The 18,880-nt window shown below is 37.2% G+C and overlaps 1 pseudogene; it reads left to right on the forward strand.

The window, feature by feature from the left end:
- Nucleotides 1-1,746: 1,746 nt before the first annotated feature.
- On the forward strand, nucleotides 1,747-2,734 carry LOC143440637 (vomeronasal type-1 receptor 4-like; annotated as a pseudogene).
- Nucleotides 2,735-18,880: the final 16,146 nt, after the last annotated feature.

Consider the following 18,880-nt stretch of genomic DNA (forward strand, 5'->3'; position numbering starts at 1 on the left):
AGAAATTATCCTGTCTTTTTAAGTTTTTCTAGGTAACTGCTGAGACTCAGCAGGGCATTCAGAAGGAAAAGGTAGCCATTCCATGTGTCACTTTTGATACCAATAACTTCAGGTCTACTGATCCTTGTAACACTACCATTGGAACTTGGTAATGATTTATCAGTTTATTGAAGAAAAACAATACAAGTTTGTGTAGTTGCTACAACATTTTACTTACCAATAGAGTCTGTACTGGGGTTCTTATTTCATGCTATGCCCAGCAGCTTTAAATTCTGCTCTTATTTGTGTTAATTTGTTTTGACTAATATCTGTTTATACAGTATGTGATAATATCTCATTGCAGCTTTGGTTTGCACATCCTCATTCCATTAATTATTTGTAATATTGATAATCATTTTGCATACATTTTGTACATCTGAATTGTTTATAGGAAGTGTATGTGAGTCTTGAACCCATCTCTCATTTATTTTATATTTTATGCTTTTTAAAAATGTCATTTCAAATAATTTTGTAGAATAGAGGAATAAGCCAGTTTCTAACAGTTTATGTTGCTACTACTTTGGATGTTAGTTCAGTTCCTAGATCCTGTTTGTGTCTCAAACCACAGACAGTAGCAAGTCTCAACAATCTCTTGCCTGTTGGCACTCACACACATGCAACCATCCCAAGAACATACATAATTAAAAACCAAATAAACATTAAAATAAAATATGCTTTATATAATCTGAATATTTATGCACTCTTTCTAAATTGTATTTTCAAGTATGTTCTTATATTTTCTTGATAAGTTTTGACTTCTGTCTTTTTGGAAATTTCTGTTGAATCAAATTTTTAATCTCAATCAAAAGTATCTACTGCACATTTGACAATTCCGTTTCCAGATAAAAGACACAAGACTTTTATATTTATAATATGCCTTAATCAACAGTTAAGCTGGGCAAATATCTACCTTCTATGCTAGTATGTCTACTTCCCTGCCAATAACACTGAGATACAAATTGCCATATTTCATCTGAACCATTCTTACTCATTGACCAGACCTCACGGTCAATTCTCAAGAGCGTTTAACCCATAGCATTTTCTCTTCTGTTCACCTTCTCTCACTTCCTGTTTGTTTTTCCTCAGGCACCAAGCCTTGGAACTGAAACCTCACCTACCTTTTTTCTGCCCAGCTGTATGTAGGCTGTCAGCATCTTTATTCAACCAAGAGTTTTAAATTAAGAAGCAAGGTCACATAGCATTACTAGGTGTAGAAGAGGATTCTCTACTCCCTGAGAGCAACTATATCTTGGGGGTACATTATTTAGAATTTTAATACATACAGACAGATCAAATCTTAAAAAATTTCAGAGATAATGGCAGGTCTTAAAAATTCTTTTTTTTTTTTAAACTGGCCCCAAATTATTGTGTTTAGTCAAAAGCAGTGGGAACACTAATCATTTGTATGGGCTTTAGAAGAAATAGTTTCACTTTATTTAGCTCTGGGTGTCCTGGAAATAACTTTGTAAACCAGGTTAGCCTTAAGTCCAAATGTCTGTTTGTCTCTATCTCTTGATTGCTATATTCAAGGTCATGTAACATCTTGTCCAGTGATACTTTATTCTTCAGGAAACATATCCGAACCTTCCATTATATAAGGAATATCTACTTTAATAAATAGCATAGCTTTGGATGTTCTTTTTTAATAGGACAGCTAGATAAATGCAATAATGTGATGTTTATATTATTTTAGCCAATATTGTTAAAATGCATACTAACAATGTGTTTTTAGAGTCTTGTGGCTATAGCAAATGTATTTACTCTTTCCATAGGTATGAAAATGGCTCCTCAAAATGTTGCAATGGGAATTTTTGTCTTCTCCCAGATTACAGTGGGAATGCTTGGCAATTCTTCAATACTATTTTATTATGTGATTTTGATGCTCTCTGGGAAGAATTTAATGCCCAAAGACCTAATTATAGAGCACTTGACATTTGCCAACTGCTTGTCTATCATCTCAAGAGGTATTCCACAGACACTAGCAGATTATGGAGTTAAAAATTTCCTGGATGACATTGGATGTAAATTGATAGTATATATTTACAGAATAACCAGGGGAATGTCTTTGTATGCCATGTGCCTACTGAGTTGCTTCCAAGCAATCACAATCAGCCCAAATAACTCCAGATGGATGATGCTTAAACACAGAGCCATCAAGTACATTGGTCCTTCCTGTTCAGTCAGTTGGCTTGTGCAAGTGCTTCTAAACATCATGACTCCAGCAAGAGTGTCAGGCCCCAGTCACAAGAAAAATGTGACTAACATGATGGGTTATGGGTACTGCTCATGGTTTGCATCAGGAAATTCTGCAACTGCACTGTATATGTGTTTACTGTGCTTCTCTGATGGATCATGCCTGGGTCTCATGGCCTACTCAAGTGTCTTCATGATGAGTATTCTCTACAGACACAAGAAACAAGTCAAACATATTCACAAAAGTCAGTACTTTCTGAAACAATCACCAGAAAACAGAGCTACCCAAACAATCCTCATCCTGGCGTGCACATTTATCATCTCTTACTCATTCTCTTCTATCGTGGTTATCTTTACAACCTACTCCAAATATCCAGTGCTGTGGGAAGTAAGTGTATTTACATTCCTAGAAATATGTTTTCCCATATTTTGTCCCTTTGTTCTTCTCAGCAATATGAAGCCTATTTCCAGCCTGTTTTTACCCTGCTTTGTTAAGAGATAGTTTTCTCCAAGTGTTACATGATATATATATATATATATATATATATATATATATATATATATATGGAGAGAGAATCAAAGAGAGAGAATGAGAGACAATGAGAGAGAGAAGTTGCTTCTGTGTATTTCTGTGTGTACCATCATTTATAAGTTTTAAGTTTTTTGTTCACATATGATGGTACACATTAGTATATAAACAGCACCAGACCAAATGATACATTTTTTTTACACATACTAAGAAATGGAATTGGTGAAGAAAATAGTAATTCTTCTTTCACATAAAAAAGTATTTTATGTTCATAGGGCATACATATCATGAAAACAATTTTCAAAGAGTATTTGTAATGGTAACAAAATTAATAAAATATAAGAAATAGGTTTTAACAAACCCATTGCTTTTAGGAGAGAAATTCTATAAATATAATAAAATAAAATAAATTTTATACAGTAAAGAAGAATGAACATACATATCATGTTTTTCAAGTAAAACAGTGATATGAGCATGACTTTTCTCTGCATAGAATGACATCACATCTTCTGTACTACCTCAAAATAAGGATCACAAATGCCATTATTCTGAAATTTTACTAACTAATATAAATGTTAAATAAAAAGCAAAAGTCTGCAGTTCTGTGGCAGAGTGCTCTTCTTTCATGTATGATACTCTGGGTTCAACTCTCAGAGCTTCCAATATAATAGAATTACTATTCAAGACAAATAAGACAAGAATAATCATGGAAATTTTAAGAATTGTAAGTTATTTATTTGCACATCATTGACTATAAAAACTGCCATCATTACATAGCAAAATTGACTTTGACATTTAGTCTTCTTTTTTGAATTAAGCTTGTTTTTTTTAAAAAAAATTTATTTAGTGGCCACAGCATTTGGGAGTTTATCCTGTGCCACAGCTCTTTATACCAAATACCACCAGAAGAAAACTGGTCTCCCAGGAGTGCCTACACACCTTTGAGCACAGGTAAGACCACCACTTCTACTCAAACTCCTTACCCAAGAGGGACCTGATGAGAGCCATCAGGACAAAGAAGCCAATGAGCAGCCAGGAACAGAATCTTTCTGGTTTCCATCTGTGCCCCAGAGCTGACCCTTTGCCATGACTCTCCATACCCAAATTTCACATGGAGAGAACTGGTCTCCAAGGAGTACTGACACACAGGCTTGCAGGAGGGACAAGCCACAGTCAGAGGCAGTAAGACCAACTGACACCAGATATATCCAGATGCCTAGAGGCAAGGACAAGAACATAAGCAACAAAAACCAAAGGTACTTAGCATAATCAGAACCACATTCTCCCACCACAGTGAGTCATGGATAACCCAACACATCAGAAAAGCAAGACTCTGATTTAAAATCACATTTCATGGTGATGTTAGAGTTAAGAAAGACATAAATAACTCCCTTAAAAAAACACAGGAGAATACAGGTAAACAGGTAGAAGCACTCAAGGAAGCAGAAAACTCCATTAAGAATTAGAAGAAAACACAAACAAACAGGTGAAGGAATTGAAAAAAAATCCAGCTTCTAAAAATAGAAATGGGATCAATAAAGAAAACACAAAGAGAGACAACACTAGAGATAGAAAACCTAGGAAAGACATCATAAGTCATAGATGCAAGCATCTCTAACAGAATACAAGAGATAGAAGAGAAAATCTCAGGTGTAGAAGATACCATACAAAACATTGACATTACAGCTAAATAAAATGGAAAATGCAAAAAGCTTCTAACCCAAAACAATCAGAAAATTCAGGACACAATGAGAAGACCAAACCTAAGGATAATATGTATAGAAGAGTGTGAAGATTCCCAAATTAAAGGGTCGCAAAATATCTTCAACAAAATTATAAAAGAAAACTTTCCCAACTTAAAGAAAGAAATGCCCATGAACATAAAAGAGGCCTACAGAACTCCAAATAGACTATACCAGAAAAGAAATCCCCCCTGTCACATAATAGTCAAAGCACCAAATGCAGAAAACAAAAAAGAAAATTAAAAGCAGAAAGAGGAAAAGGTCAAGTAATATATAAAGAAAAACCAATCAGAATTGCACCAGACTTCTCACCATAGACTCTAAAAGCCAGATGATTCTGGGCAGAGGTCATACAGACTCTAAGAGAACAGAAATGCCAGCCCAGGATACTATACCTAGCAAAAATCTCAATTACCACAAATAGAAAAAACAAGATATTCCATGACACAAAAAAATTTATACAATATCTTCAGACAAATCCAGCCCTGAAATGGATAATAAATGGAAAACTCCATCACAAGGAGGGAAACAACATTGAAAAAGCTAGAAAGTAATCTTTCAACAAACCCTAAAAAAGATAGCCACACAAATATAATTTCACCTCTAACAACAAAAATAACAAGAAGCAACAAGCACTATTCTTTAGTATCCCTTAACACCAGTAGACTCAATTCCCCAATAAAAAGACATAGATTAAGAGACTGGATATGTAAACAGGACCCAACATTTTGCTGCATACAAGAAATGCATTTAGTGTCAAAGAAAGACACTACCTCAGAGTAAAGGGCTGAAAATATAACAACAGAATATAAAGAAATTCAAAAAATTATCAGATTCTACTACAAAAGTCTATACTCAACAGAACTGAAAAAATTTGGATTAAATGAACAATTTTCCAGACAGATACCAAATAACAAAGTTACATAAGGATCAGATAAACCATCTAAACATTCCCATAACCCCTAAAAAAATACAAGATGTTATTAAAAGTCTTGCAACCAAAAAAAGCCAAAGGAACAGATGTGTTTAGTACAGAAATCTAACAGAGTGTCAAAGACCTAATACTAATACTCTTCAAACTGTTCCCTAAAATAGAAAAAGAAAGAACCCTACCCAATTTGTTCTATGAAGCCACAGTTACACGATACCAACATCACACAATGACCCAACAAAGAAAAAACTTCAGACCAATTTCCTTTATTTTTTTATTGGGTATTTTATTTACATTTCAGATGCCATCCCCTTTCCCCATTCCCCCCCCCCCAGAAATCCCCTATCCCATGCACCCTTTTCCTTTTTGCTTTTATACAATTTTTTTAAAAATGTTAATCAAAGGCTTTATAAGTTTGGTATTGCTCAATCAGAAGTGTATCCCAATACCCAACCTAGATATATCAACTATCTTTGACTGGTGTAGACACGTGAACATCTGCCTCCATTCCCCCTCCTCTTTCTCTCTCTTTCTTTCTCTCTCTCTCTCTCTCTCTCTCTCTCTCTCTCTCTCTCTCTCTCTCCCTCCCTCCCTCCCTCCCTCCCTCTCTCTCTCTCTCTCTCTCTTTCTCTCTCTTTCTCTCTCTTTCTCTCTCTCACCACCTAGCTTCTCCTCTCCTTCTTCTTCTCTTCTTACTCCTTCTCTTCCTCTTGGTACTCCTTCCCCCTTGGCTCTTCCTACATATCACCCATCCTGTTAAAATAAAACTTTTCTCTCAAATTAGAGCAACAATTAGAGCATAATTATGCCTATTTATCAGTTGGGTACGAGATAGTTCTAATACACAGTCCATCATTTTGTTGACTCACCAGAACCTCTGTCATCTATCCTAACTAAAACACTTAGTTCTGAACCTGGCTTTTTTCTTGACTTTAGAATGAATGTCAGCTGAAAACCACCCACTCAGATCTTTTCTCTCAAAGTGAAAAGCCAGGATTGGCTATGAGACTATAGGTTTTCAACCCTGTCAGATATCCAGAATGACTGAGTTAACTGAAATTATGGGAAGCACAAAGCATAGCTTCTAACTTAGCCAATTTATAGAGACCGCTGAACACCTGGACAGTCCCTATACTACAGAATGTTGGAGCATCCAATCTTCAGCCTTCTGGCCCAGAATCATCTGACAGACCTTAGTGATGCAGAATTATTAAGGGCTGATTACTCTGTCTAGGCAGATATAATCAGTTAACTATTCCGCAAGTGTGTCCTTTTCTGGACAGTAATTTGTCTGTAGATGGAAAGAGGCAATTCTTGCCTAGTGGCTGTCTCCCCACAGCTGGAGTAACTCCAAAGATGCTCAATTTCTTCTTAGAATCCAAGGCAGGAATCTGTCAGGAGCAAACAGGTCTCTAATCAATATGAACATTGATATAGAAATGTTTGTAACGTCAATTCTGTGGACTTCTGTTTTGAAAACCAACTATCCATGTAAGGTTATCTGGACTGTTGTCTGTTAACTCCACTCAGCTATTTCTAAAGAAAATATAGAAAACACCCTAACAATAAACTCAAAGCCATGAATTTGCTATATTCCCTTAACTCACAGGCTAACCATCTCAAATCAGTGAAGAAATTTAAAGAAGGACTGGGTCTAAGCCTTGTATTTCTAAATGTGTTATACAGGCACAATGCCCACGAGAGTATCAATATTCATCTCCCATTTATATCAATAAGAAGCTCATGCCAATGAAAACCTTAAATTTGAAATCAAAGAAAATTTTGTACCATTTAAGAAATTATAACTTCATCTTGAAAATAATTATACAGATTTCTACCAATAGGTTATGGCTATGTAATAAATTCTAGCTAATCCTCCCTATTCCAACAAAACCACTACTTTTCCCTAGAAAGACAGACCAATATTAACCATCTCAGTCCCCAAGCCCAGGGAATTGGGGCGCTGACTCTTCATTAACTTCTTCAAGCTGATTATGGGCATAGAGATATTAGAAGAGGGTTGGGGGGAAGAGTAAATTGACAAGCCTCTGATGCTGTGTCTTCACTGCATCAAGACGGAATTCCAGGACATCAGAGGTTCAAGCAGGTCTGCTCAGCTTGCTTGATGAGTAGATACACCAAGGCTGTGTATTCTGCAATATACAATTCTCAAAACAAATTTTAGTATGAAGATAATTTTTTAGAGGGCTGACCTTTTATTAAAGATGTTCGTTCTAACAACTTTTCTTTTTTTCCCCCTTTTAAAAATTAGTTATAATATTTACATTTCAAATTTTATCCCCTTACCCCATTCCCCCACCACCCAGGAACCCCTTATCCCATCCCCCCTCCTTTTGCTTCCATGAGGGTGTGATTTTCCTCTTTCTATGATGCTGTTTTCATTAACATAAACTGTCTCCTAAATTTCTAAGTCCTTCCCTTTGTGTTATTAAATCACCTTTTTTTCTTTCTTTTTTTCCTTTTTTCTTTTTTTCTTTTTTCTTTTTTCTTCATCTTTTTAAAAAATTGGGTATTATATTTATATTTCAGATTTTATTCCCTTATCCCACTTCCTCCCACCACCCAGAAACCTCCTATCCCCTCCCCCTTCTTCATGCTTCTATGAGGCTGTTCCCTCACCTAAGCCCACCTCCACTACCCCCTTCGCACCCTCACATCCCCCCCCCACTCTGTTCGTTTTTCATGGAACCAAGAATCTCTGCTCCCATCTGTGCCCAACAAGGACATCCTCCCCTACATATACCACTGGAGTCATGGGTCCGTGCTCCCAGGCTGATAGTTTAGACCCTGGGGGCTCTGGTTGGTTGGTATTGTTGCTTTCCTCCTGGGGTCACAAACCCTTTCTGCTCTTTCAGTCTTCTCTCTAAGTCCTCCATTGGAAACCCCTTGATCAGATCAATGGTTAGCTGTGAGCATCATCCTCTGAATGTGTCAGTCATTGGCAGACCTCGAAGGTGACAGCTATATCATGTTCTTGACAGAATGCATTTCCAGACATTGACATCAGTGTCTAGCTTAGGTGACTGTATATGGGATGGATACCCAGGTGGAATGGTTTCCAGATGGCCCCTCCTTCAGTTTCTGTCCCATTTTAGTTTCCATATTTGCTCCCTTGAGTATTTTTGTTTCTCGTTCTAAGTAGAACTAAGGCATCCCCTCTTGGTCTTCCTTCTTGATGAGCTTCATGTGGTCTGTGGGTTGAGTCTTCGATATTCCAAGCTTTTGGGCTAACATCTGCTTATCAGTGAATAAATACCATGTGTGTTCTTTTGTGATTGGGTTACCTCACTCAGGATGACATTTTCTAGTTCCATCCATTTACCTAAGAATTTCTTGAATTCATTATTCTTAATAGTTGAGTAATAATCTATTGTGTAAATGTACCACATTTTTTGTATCCATTCCTCTGTTGAAGGATATCTGGGTTCTTTCCAGCTTCTGGCTATTATAAATAAGGCTGCTATGAACATAGTGGAGAATATGTCCTTATTATATGTTGGAGCATCTTCTGGGTATATGCCCAGGAGTGCTATAGCTGGATCCTCAGGTAATGCTATGTCCAATTTTCTGAGGAACGGCCAGACTGACTTCCAGAGTGGTTGTACCAGCTTGTAATCCCACCAACAATGGAGGAGTGTTCCTCTTTCTCCACATCCTTGCCAGCATCTACTATCACCTGAGGTTTTTTTATTTTAGCCATTGTGACTGATGTGAGGTGATATCTCAGGGTTGTTTTGATTTGCATTTTCCTGATGACTAAGGAAGTTGAGCATTTCTTAAGGTGCTTCTCGGCCATTCAAATTTCCTCCACTTGAGAATTCTTTGTTTAGCTCTGTACCCCATTTTTAATAGGGTTATTTGGTTGTCTGGAGTCTAATTTCTTGAGATCTTTGTATATATTAGATATTAGCCCTCTATTGGATGTAGGATTGGTAATGATCTTTTCCCAATCTGTTGGTTGCTGTTTTGTCTTATTGACAGCATCTTTTTCCTTACAGAAGCTTTGCAATTTTATGAGGTACCATTTGTCAATTCTTGATCTTAGAGCATAAGCCATTGGTGTTCATTTCAGGAACTATTCTCTTGTGCCTAAGCATTAGAGGGTCTCCCCCACCTTTTCTTCTATTAGTTTCAGTGTATCTGGCTTTATGTGAAGGTCCTTTATCCACTTGGACTTGAGCTATATACAAGGGGTTAGGAATGGATTGATTTGCATTCTTCTACATGCTGACCTCCAGTTGAGCCAGCACCATTTGTTGAAAATGCTGTCCTTTTTCCACTGGATGGTTTTAGATGCTTTGTTAAAGATCAAGTGACCATAGGTGTGTGGGTTCATTTCTGGATCTTCAATTCTATTCCATTGATCATCCTGTCTGTCTCTCTGTACCAATACCATGCAGTTTTTATCACTACTGCTCTGTAGTACACTTTGAGGTCAGGGATAGTGATTTCCCTAGAAGTTCTTTTATTGTTGAGAACTGTTCTCACTATCCTAGGTTTTTTGTTGTTCCACATGAATTTGCAAATTGCTTTTTCTATCTCTATGAAGAATTGATTTGGAATTTTGATGGGGATAGCATTGAATCTGTAGATTGCTTTTGGCAAGATGGCCATTTTTACTAAGTTAATCCTGCCAATCCAGGAGCATGGGAGATCTTTCCATCTTCTGGGATCTTTGATTTCTTTCTTCAGAGACTTGAAGTTCTTGTCATACAGAACTTTCATTTGCTTGGTTAGATTCACTCCAAGATATTTTATATTATTTGTGACTATTGTGAAGGGTGCCATTTCCCTAATTTCTTTTTCAACCTGTTTATCTTTTGAGTAGAGGAAGGCTACTGATTTTTTGAATTAATTTTATATCCAGCCACATTGCTGAAGTTGTTTATCAGGTTTAGGAGTTCTGTGATGGAAGTTTTAGGGTCACTTAAGTATACTATCATACCATCTACAAATTGTTGAGGCCAAAAATGTTGAGAACCACTGTGCCCCACACTTGGGGGTCAAAATGTTTCGGACCGTTCTGTTAGTGTTGGAGTCCGCACTGCCAAAAGCCTTGGGGGCTAAGTGTTAGAGCTTGCACTGCCCCAGGCTGCTCTGGTCCACAGGTTGGGGTTCAGCAAGACAGAGAGTGAGGGCGGACTAGAAGAATGGAGGCCAGACAGAGTATGATTCAATCCCGTTTATTCTTCAGTCTCTCTTCTTCTCTCCAAGTCCCAAGTCTTGAGTTCCTAGTCCTTAGTTCCTAGTACCTAATGCCTCCAAGTTCCAAGTTCTTTCCCCAAGTGCTAAGTGCCTAATGTCTAATTCCAAGTTCTTCCTCCAAGTTGTACTCTAAGTTGTACTGATCTATCTGAAGTGTCTGATTCTCTGTTACTCCAAATTGTTCTGATTCTCTGTTGTCTGCCTCTCACCTTTTATAAGTCTCACTTCTAAGCCACGCCTCTAAGTCAAACTTTAGTCATGCCCTTAGGTCTTATCTCTAAATCTGGTCTCTAAATCTGATCTCTAAGTCACGCCCTTGAGTCACACACCTTTAAGTCTCACACACCCAAGGAAAGATCTTGGGTATCTAAAGCAAGATGTTATCAGAGTGTGCTCAGCTGTTATAGGCTAATGGAATCAAGTCTCTTATCAGGGTATATGGCTCAAGATGGCTGCAAGGATGATAGCCATCTTCTGTCGGCTCACCACAGCAAATAGTGAAATTTTGACTTCTTCCTTTCTTATTTGTGTCTCTTTGACTTCCTTTTGTTGTCTAATTACTCTAGCTAGGACTTCCAGTACTATATTGAATAGGTAGGGTGAGAGTGGGCAGCCTTGTCTAGTCCCTGATTTTAGTGGGATTGCTTCAAGTTTCTCTCCATTTAGTTTGATGTTGGCTACTGGCTTGCTGTATATTCCTTCTACTATGTTTAGGTATGGACCTTGAATTCCTGATCTTTCCAATACTTTTAACATAAAGGGATGTTGAATTTTGTCAAATGCTTTCTCAGCATCTAGTGAGATGATCACATGGTTTTTTTCTTTGAGTTTATTTATTTAGTGGATTATATTGATTGATTTCCAAATATTAAACCATCCCTGCATTCCTGGGATAAAGCCTACTTGATCATGATGGATGAATGCTTTGATGTGTTCTTGTATTTGGTTTTCGAGAATTTTATTGTGTATTTTTGCATCAATATTCATAAGAGAGACTGGTCTGTAGCTCTCTTTCTTTGTTGGGTTGTTGTGAGGCTTAGGTATGAGCGTAATTGTAGCTTCATAGAACAAATTTGTTAGTGTTCCTTCTGTTTCTATTCTGTGGGATAGTTTGAAGAGAATTGGTATTAGGTCTTCCTGGAAGTTCTGATAAAATTCTGGAATAAAAGTCCGGGGCCTGGACTTTTTTTGGTGGGGAGATTTTTAATGACTGCTTCTATTTCTTTAGGAGTTATGTGACTGTTTAGATGGTTTATCTGCTCCCCGTTTAACTTTGGTACCTGGTATCTATCTAGAAAATTTTCCATTTCATCCAGATTTTCCAATTTTGTTGAGTTGCCTTTGTAGTAGGATCTGAGGATTTTTAAAAATTTCCTCTGTTTCTGTTGTTATGTCTCCCTTTTCAGTTCTGATTTTATTAATTTGAGTACTGTCTCTGTGCTCTTTGTTTAGTCTGGCTAAGGGTTTGTCTATCTTGTTGATTTTCTCAAAGAACCAGCTCCTGGTTTTGTTGATATTTTGTATAGTTCTTTTTGTTTCAACTTGGTTGATTTCAGCCCTGAGTTTGATTATTTCCTGCTGTCTACTCCTGTTGGGTATATTAGCTTCTTTTTGTTCTAATGCTTTCAGTTGTGCTGTCAAGTTGTTAGTGTATGCTCTTTCCATTTTCTTTTTGTGTGCACTTAGAGCTATGACTTTTCCTCTTAGTATTGCTTTCAGTGAGTCCCACAAGTTTTGATATGTTGTGTCCTCATTTTCATTAAATTCTAAAAAGTCTTTAATTTTTAGACTTTATTTCTTCCTTGACCAAGTTATCATTGAGTAGAGCATTGTTCAGTTTCTATGTGTATGTGGGCTTTCCGTTGTTTTTTTCCACATCAAAGACTAGTCTTAGTAAATGGTGGTCTGATAGGGTACAAGGGATTATTTCAATCTTTTTGTATCTGTTGAGGCCTGTTTTGTGACCAATTATATGGTCTATTTTGGAGAAGGTACCATGAAGAGCTGAGAAGAAAGTATATTCATTTCTTCTAGGATGAAATGTTCTATAGATGTCAGTTAAGTCCAACTGGTTCATAAGTTCTGTTAGTTTCATTGTGTCTCGGTTTAGTTTCTGTTTCCGTGATCTGTCCATAGCTGAGATTGAGGTGTTGAAATTTCCCACTATTATTGTGTGAGGTGCAATGTATGCTTTAAGCTTTAGTAAAGTTTCTTTTATGTATGTGGGTGCCCTTCCATTTGGGGCATAGATGTTAAGAATTGCAAGTTCCTCTTGGTACATTTTTCCTTTGATGAATATGAAGTGCCCTTCTTTATCTTTTTTGATTACTTCTGGTTGAAAAGTGATTTTATTTGATATTAGAATCACTACTCCAGCTTGTTTCTTGGGACCATTTGCTTGCAAGATTGTTTTTCCAACCTTTTACTCTGAGGTAGTGTCTGTCTTTTTCACAAAGATGTGTTTCCTGTATGCAGCAAAATGTTGGATCCTGTTTATATATCCAGTCTGATAGTCTATATCTTTCTATTAGAGAATTGAGTCCATTGATATTAAGAGATATTAAGGAAAAATGAATGTTGTTTCTTGTTATTTTTGCTATTGGCAGTGGAGTTATGTTTGTATAGCTACCTTCTTTTAGGGTTGTTGGAAGACTACTTTCTTGCTTTTTCTCGGTTGTAGTTTCCCTCCTTGAGTTGAAGGTTTCCACCAATTATCCTTTGAAGTACTTGATTTGTGGGAAGATATTGTGTAAATTTGGATGTCATGGAATATTTTGGTTTCTCCATCAATATTGATTGAGAGTTTTGCTGGGTATAGTAGTCTGGGCTGGCATTTGTGTTCTATTAGGGCCTGTATGATATCAGTCCAGGATTGTCTGGCTTTTATAGTCTCTGGTGAGAAATCTGCTGTAATTCTTATAGGTCTGCCTTTATATGTTACTTTGCCTTTTTCCCTTACTGCTTTTAGTATCTTCTCTTTGTTTTGTATATTTGATGTTTTGATTATTATGTGATGGGAGGTATTTCTTTTTTGGTCTAGTCTATTTGGAGTTCTGTAGGCTTCTTGTATATTTAAAGACATCTCTTTCTTTAGGTTAGGGAAGTTTTCCTCTATAATTTTGTTGAAGATATTTACTGGCCCTTTAAGTTCAGAGTCTTCACCCTCATCTATACCTATTATCTTTAGGTTTGGTCTTCTCATTGTGTCTTGGATTTTCTGGATGTTTTGTGTTAGGAGCCTTTTGCATTTCACATTTTCTTTGACAGTGTGTCTATGTTTTCCATGTTATCTTCTGCGCATGATATTCTCTCTTCTATCTCTTGTATTCTGTTTTTGATGCTTGCATCTGTGACTCCTGATCTTTTTCCTAGGTTTTCTATCTCCAGGGTAGTCTCCCCCCTTGAGATTTCTTTATTGTTTCTACTTCCACTTTTAAATCCTGTACAGTTTTGTGTAATTCCTTCACCTGTTTGGTTGTATTTTCTTGCATTTCTTTAAGGGCTTCTACCTGTTTACCTGTGTTCTCTTCAAATTCTTTGAGAGTGTTGTTTATGTCCTTTTTAAAGTCCTCTATAATCATCATGAGAAGTGATTTTGATTCTAAGTCCTGCTTTTCTTGTGTGATGTGGTGTTCAGGACTTGCTAGGGTGGGAGAACTGGGTTCTGGTGATGCCAAGTAACTTTGGTTTCTGTTATTTACATTCTTGTGCTTGCCTTTCACCATTTGGTTAGCTCTAGTGCTACTTGTACTCACTGGTTCTCACTGGAGTCTGTCTTTCCAGTTATCTTGGCTGTGTCAGAACTCCTTGGGGTCCAGATGTCCTCTATGATCCTGAGCTCCATCTGTTCTGGGTACAGTTGCTCCTCTAGTATATCTCAGGATATGGTGTCTCCATGGTAGTAGACCAGCTAGGTGTTTGCTGCTGAGTTTAGTTGCTACTCTAGGATGTCTCAGGATATGGTGTCCCTTGCTCTGCAGCTCTTTGGTCCATGACCTCTCTAGGATGCCTCTAGATGCAGTTTTCTCAGGGGAGCAGATCAGCTGTGTGACTGCTCCAGCCTCCAGGATCTGGGCAATGAGTAGAAGGGGAGTGGTTTGCCACAGGGGCGGGTTCTTGCGCTCTGGGGGCTTCCTACTGCTAGTTGTGGTTATGGAGCCTAGGGCGGTGTACGAGACCTCCTACCTGCAGCTCTGCAGTCCGTGATCTCCCTTGGATGCCTCCAGTGTAGTTTCCTCAGGGAAGCAGATCAGCTGTGTGACTGTTTCAGCCTCCAGGATCCAGGCAATCCCAATTTCCCTTATGAACATCTCTGCAAAAATACTCAATAAAATTCTCTCAAACTGAATTAAAAAACACATCAAAAGGATCATTCAGCATGATCAAGTAGGCTTCATCCCAGGGATGCATGGATGGTACAATATATAAAAATCCATCAATGTAATATACTATGTAAACAAACTCAAAAGACAAACAACTATATGACTATTTCATTAGATGCTAAAAAAGCATTTAGCGAAATTCAGCATCCTATCCTGTAAAGTTCAGGAATTCAAGGTCCATGCCTAAACATAGTAAAAGCAATATACAGCAATATACAGCAAACCAATACATACATCAAACTAAATGGAGAGAAACTTGAAGCAGTCCTGCTAAAATCAGGGATAAGACAAGGTTGACAACTCTCTCCCTATCTGTTTAATATAGTCCTTAAAGTTCTTTCTAGAGCAATTAGACAACAAAAGGAGGTCAAATGGATACAAATTGGAAAGAAAGAAGTCAAAATATCCCTATTTGCAGATGAGATGATATTATACTTAAGTGAACCCCAAAATTCCACCAGAGAATTCCTACAGCTGATAAACAACTTCAGCAAAGCGGTTGGATATACAATTAACTCAAACAAATCGGTAGCCTTCCTTTACTCAAAAGATAAATGGGCTGAGAAAGAAATTAGAGAAATAACACCCTACACCATAGTCACAAACAATATAAAATATTTGGTTTGACTCTAATCAAACAAATGAAAGATCTGTATAATAAGTACTTCTGTATAAGAAAGATCTGTACAATTTCAATTTCTTTGAAGAAAGAAATTGAAAAAGATCTCAGAAAATGGAAATGTCTCCCATGCTCATAGATTAGAAGGATTAATATAGTAAAAAAATAATGGCCATCTTGAGGAAAGGAATCCACAGATTTAATGCAATCCTTATCAGAATTCCAACTGAATTCTTCTTAGAGTTAGAAAGAGCAATTCTTAAATTAATTTGGAATAACAAAAACAAAAAACCAAAACAACAACAACAAAAACCCAGAATAACAAAAACTATTCTCAACATTACATAAGCTCTAGGGGAATCACCATCCCTGATCTCAAGCTATAGTACAGAGCAATAGTGAAAAAAAAAAAAAACCTGCATGGTATTGGTACAGTGACAGGCAGGTAGATCAATGGAATAGAATTGAAGACCCAGAAATGAATCCACACACCTATTGTCACTTGAAATTTGACAAAGGAGCTAAAGCCATCTAGTGGGAAAAAAAACAAATGGTGCTGGTTCAACTGGCAGTCACTATGTAGAAAAATGCAAATTGATTCATTCTTATGTCCCTGTACAGAGCTGATTTCCAATTGTATCAAGGACCGCCACATAAAATCAGGTATACTGAATCTAATAGAAGAGAAAGTGGGGAAAAGCTTCCAACACATGGGCACAGAGCAAAATTTCATAAACAGAACGCCAATAGATTATGCACTAAAATCAAGAATCAACAAATGGAACCTCATAAAATTGCAAATCTTCTTGAAGACAAAGGACACAGTCAATAGGACAAAACAGCTACCAGCAGATTTAGAAAAACAACTTTACCAATCTTACATCTGATAGAGGACTAATAACTCCAGAGGACCAAATAACCTTACTAAAAAATGGGTAACAGAGCTAAACAGAGAATTTTCAACTGAAGAATGCTTAATGTCTGAGGAGCACCTAAGGAAATGTCCAACATCATTAGTCATCAGGGAAATGGAAATTAAAATGACCCTGAGATTCCACCTCACACCAGTCAGAATGGCTAAGATCAAAAAGGTGAATGCAGATGCTGGCAAGAATGTGTAGAAAGAGAAACCCTCCTCCATTGGTGGGATTGTAAGCTGGTACAACCACTCTGGAAATCAGTCTGGCAGTTCCTCAGAAAATTGGACATAGTACTATCTAAGAACCCAGCTATACCACTTCTATGCATATACCAGAAGATGCTCCAACATGTAATAAGGACTCATGTTTTACTATGTTCATATCAGCTTTATAATAGTCAGAAGCTGGAAACAACCCATATGTCTCTCAACAGAGAAATGGATGCAGAAAATGTAGAACATATGCAGAATGGATTACTACTCAGCTATTAAAAACAACAAATTTATAAAATTTGCCTACACATGGATGGAATGTGAAAATATCATTCTGAGTGTGGTAACCCAGTCATAAAAGAACATACATGGTATGCACTTACTGATAAGTGGATATTATTTCAAAAGTTCGGAATATCTAAGACACAATTCACAGTCAACATGAAGCTCAAGAAGAAGAAAGACCAAATATTCACAAGAGGAAATATGGGAGCAGAGACTGAATGAAAGGCCATTCAGAGACTGCCCCACCTGGGGATCTATCCTGCATACAGTTGCCAAGCCCAGATGCTAGTGAAGATGCTGGGAAGTGCTTATTTCCCTGATATGGCTGTCCCCTACAAGCCTCTGCCTCAGCCTGACAAATACAGAGAAAGATGCTGGCAGCCAACTTTTGGACTGAGCATTTGGTCCCCATGGAGGAATTGGAGAAGGGACTGAAAGAACTAAGGGTGTTTGCAGTCCCATAGAGGTAGAGACAGTGCCAACTGGCCAGACACCCTGAAGCTCCTGGGGACTGGACCACCAATCAAAGAGTACACAAGGAGAGACCCATGGCTCCAACCACATATGTGACAGAGAATGGCCTTGTTGGACATAAGTTGGAGGAGCAGTCTTTGAGCCTGAGGGGGTTACATGTCCCCAGTGCAGGGGAATGCCAGGGTGGGAAGGAGGGTGTGGAAGGTTGAGGGGGAGAATACCCTAATAGAGGCAGGGGGAGGGTGGTGAGATGGGAGTTCAGGAAGAGAGACCTGGAAAGAGGATAACATTTGAAATGTATATAAAGAAAATATCCAATAAAATAAAAAAAAATTAGTAAAAATTTTATTTAGCATACATAGCATTAGATCTCATTATGACATTATCCAACTAATTTATTTTTCATTATCCTCTTATACTTTCTTCCTCCTTTCCCCTGACACACTTTTATCCCTTCATACATCCCTCATAATCTTCTCACTTCAATGATACATGTGTTTAATTCTCCTTCTCTTGATTCCTCAAGACTTCTTTTCCTCCATAGTTGTTCTTTCTGGTCTCATAGCTCCTACTCACTTTTTCTTAACACTTATACGCATGTGGATATATTCCTACTTGAGAAAGAGCTCATGATAGTTTTTACACAAGGCTAAGCTACCTTGCTAAAGTCTTTCTGATTCCAAATAGTCTGAAAATTGCATAATGTTACTTTACTCTGTAGATTAAAAACTTACATGGTGTATAGTTATCACACTTTCACTATCACCTGATGAACAACACGATTTTGCTATTGTAAGCTAGGCTGCAGTTAACGTTAACATGCATTATCTCTGTGATAGGATACACAATCGTTTGGCTATATACCAAGAAATTATATAGCTATGTGATATTATATCTGATTTTTCCTCATATCTTTGTATTTGTTTATATAATCAACTTACTACTTTACCCTCTCTCCATTAAAGACTGAGGATTTTTTTTCTTATCCTTGTCAGCTTTTTTTGTGGTCTATTATGTTGATGTTAATAATTTTAGGAGTGCAGTAAAGTCTCCAAATATTTGTAATTTCCATTTTGCTGATAGAAAAATATATTGAATACTTTAAAAAACTATTTATTATCAGTCTTTGCCTTCTCTTTAAAAAAATTTTGCCCATTTCATTATCCTGTTTTTTGACTATAGAGAGACTGTGAAAAGACTTAGATCTTATTTTTCTTTATACAGTCTAAATTGTAAACTCCAGAGTAAAACACAGAAGTCAATGATTTCCTGCTATTCTCAAGGTTATATTGCCAATTACCTGAAGTTTTCTTTAAGGATCAGCAAGC

This window comes from Arvicanthis niloticus, chromosome 30, assembly GCF_011762505.2.
Source record: "Arvicanthis niloticus isolate mArvNil1 chromosome 30, mArvNil1.pat.X, whole genome shotgun sequence".
In the NCBI taxonomy this organism is placed as follows: domain Eukaryota; kingdom Metazoa; phylum Chordata; class Mammalia; order Rodentia; family Muridae; genus Arvicanthis; species Arvicanthis niloticus.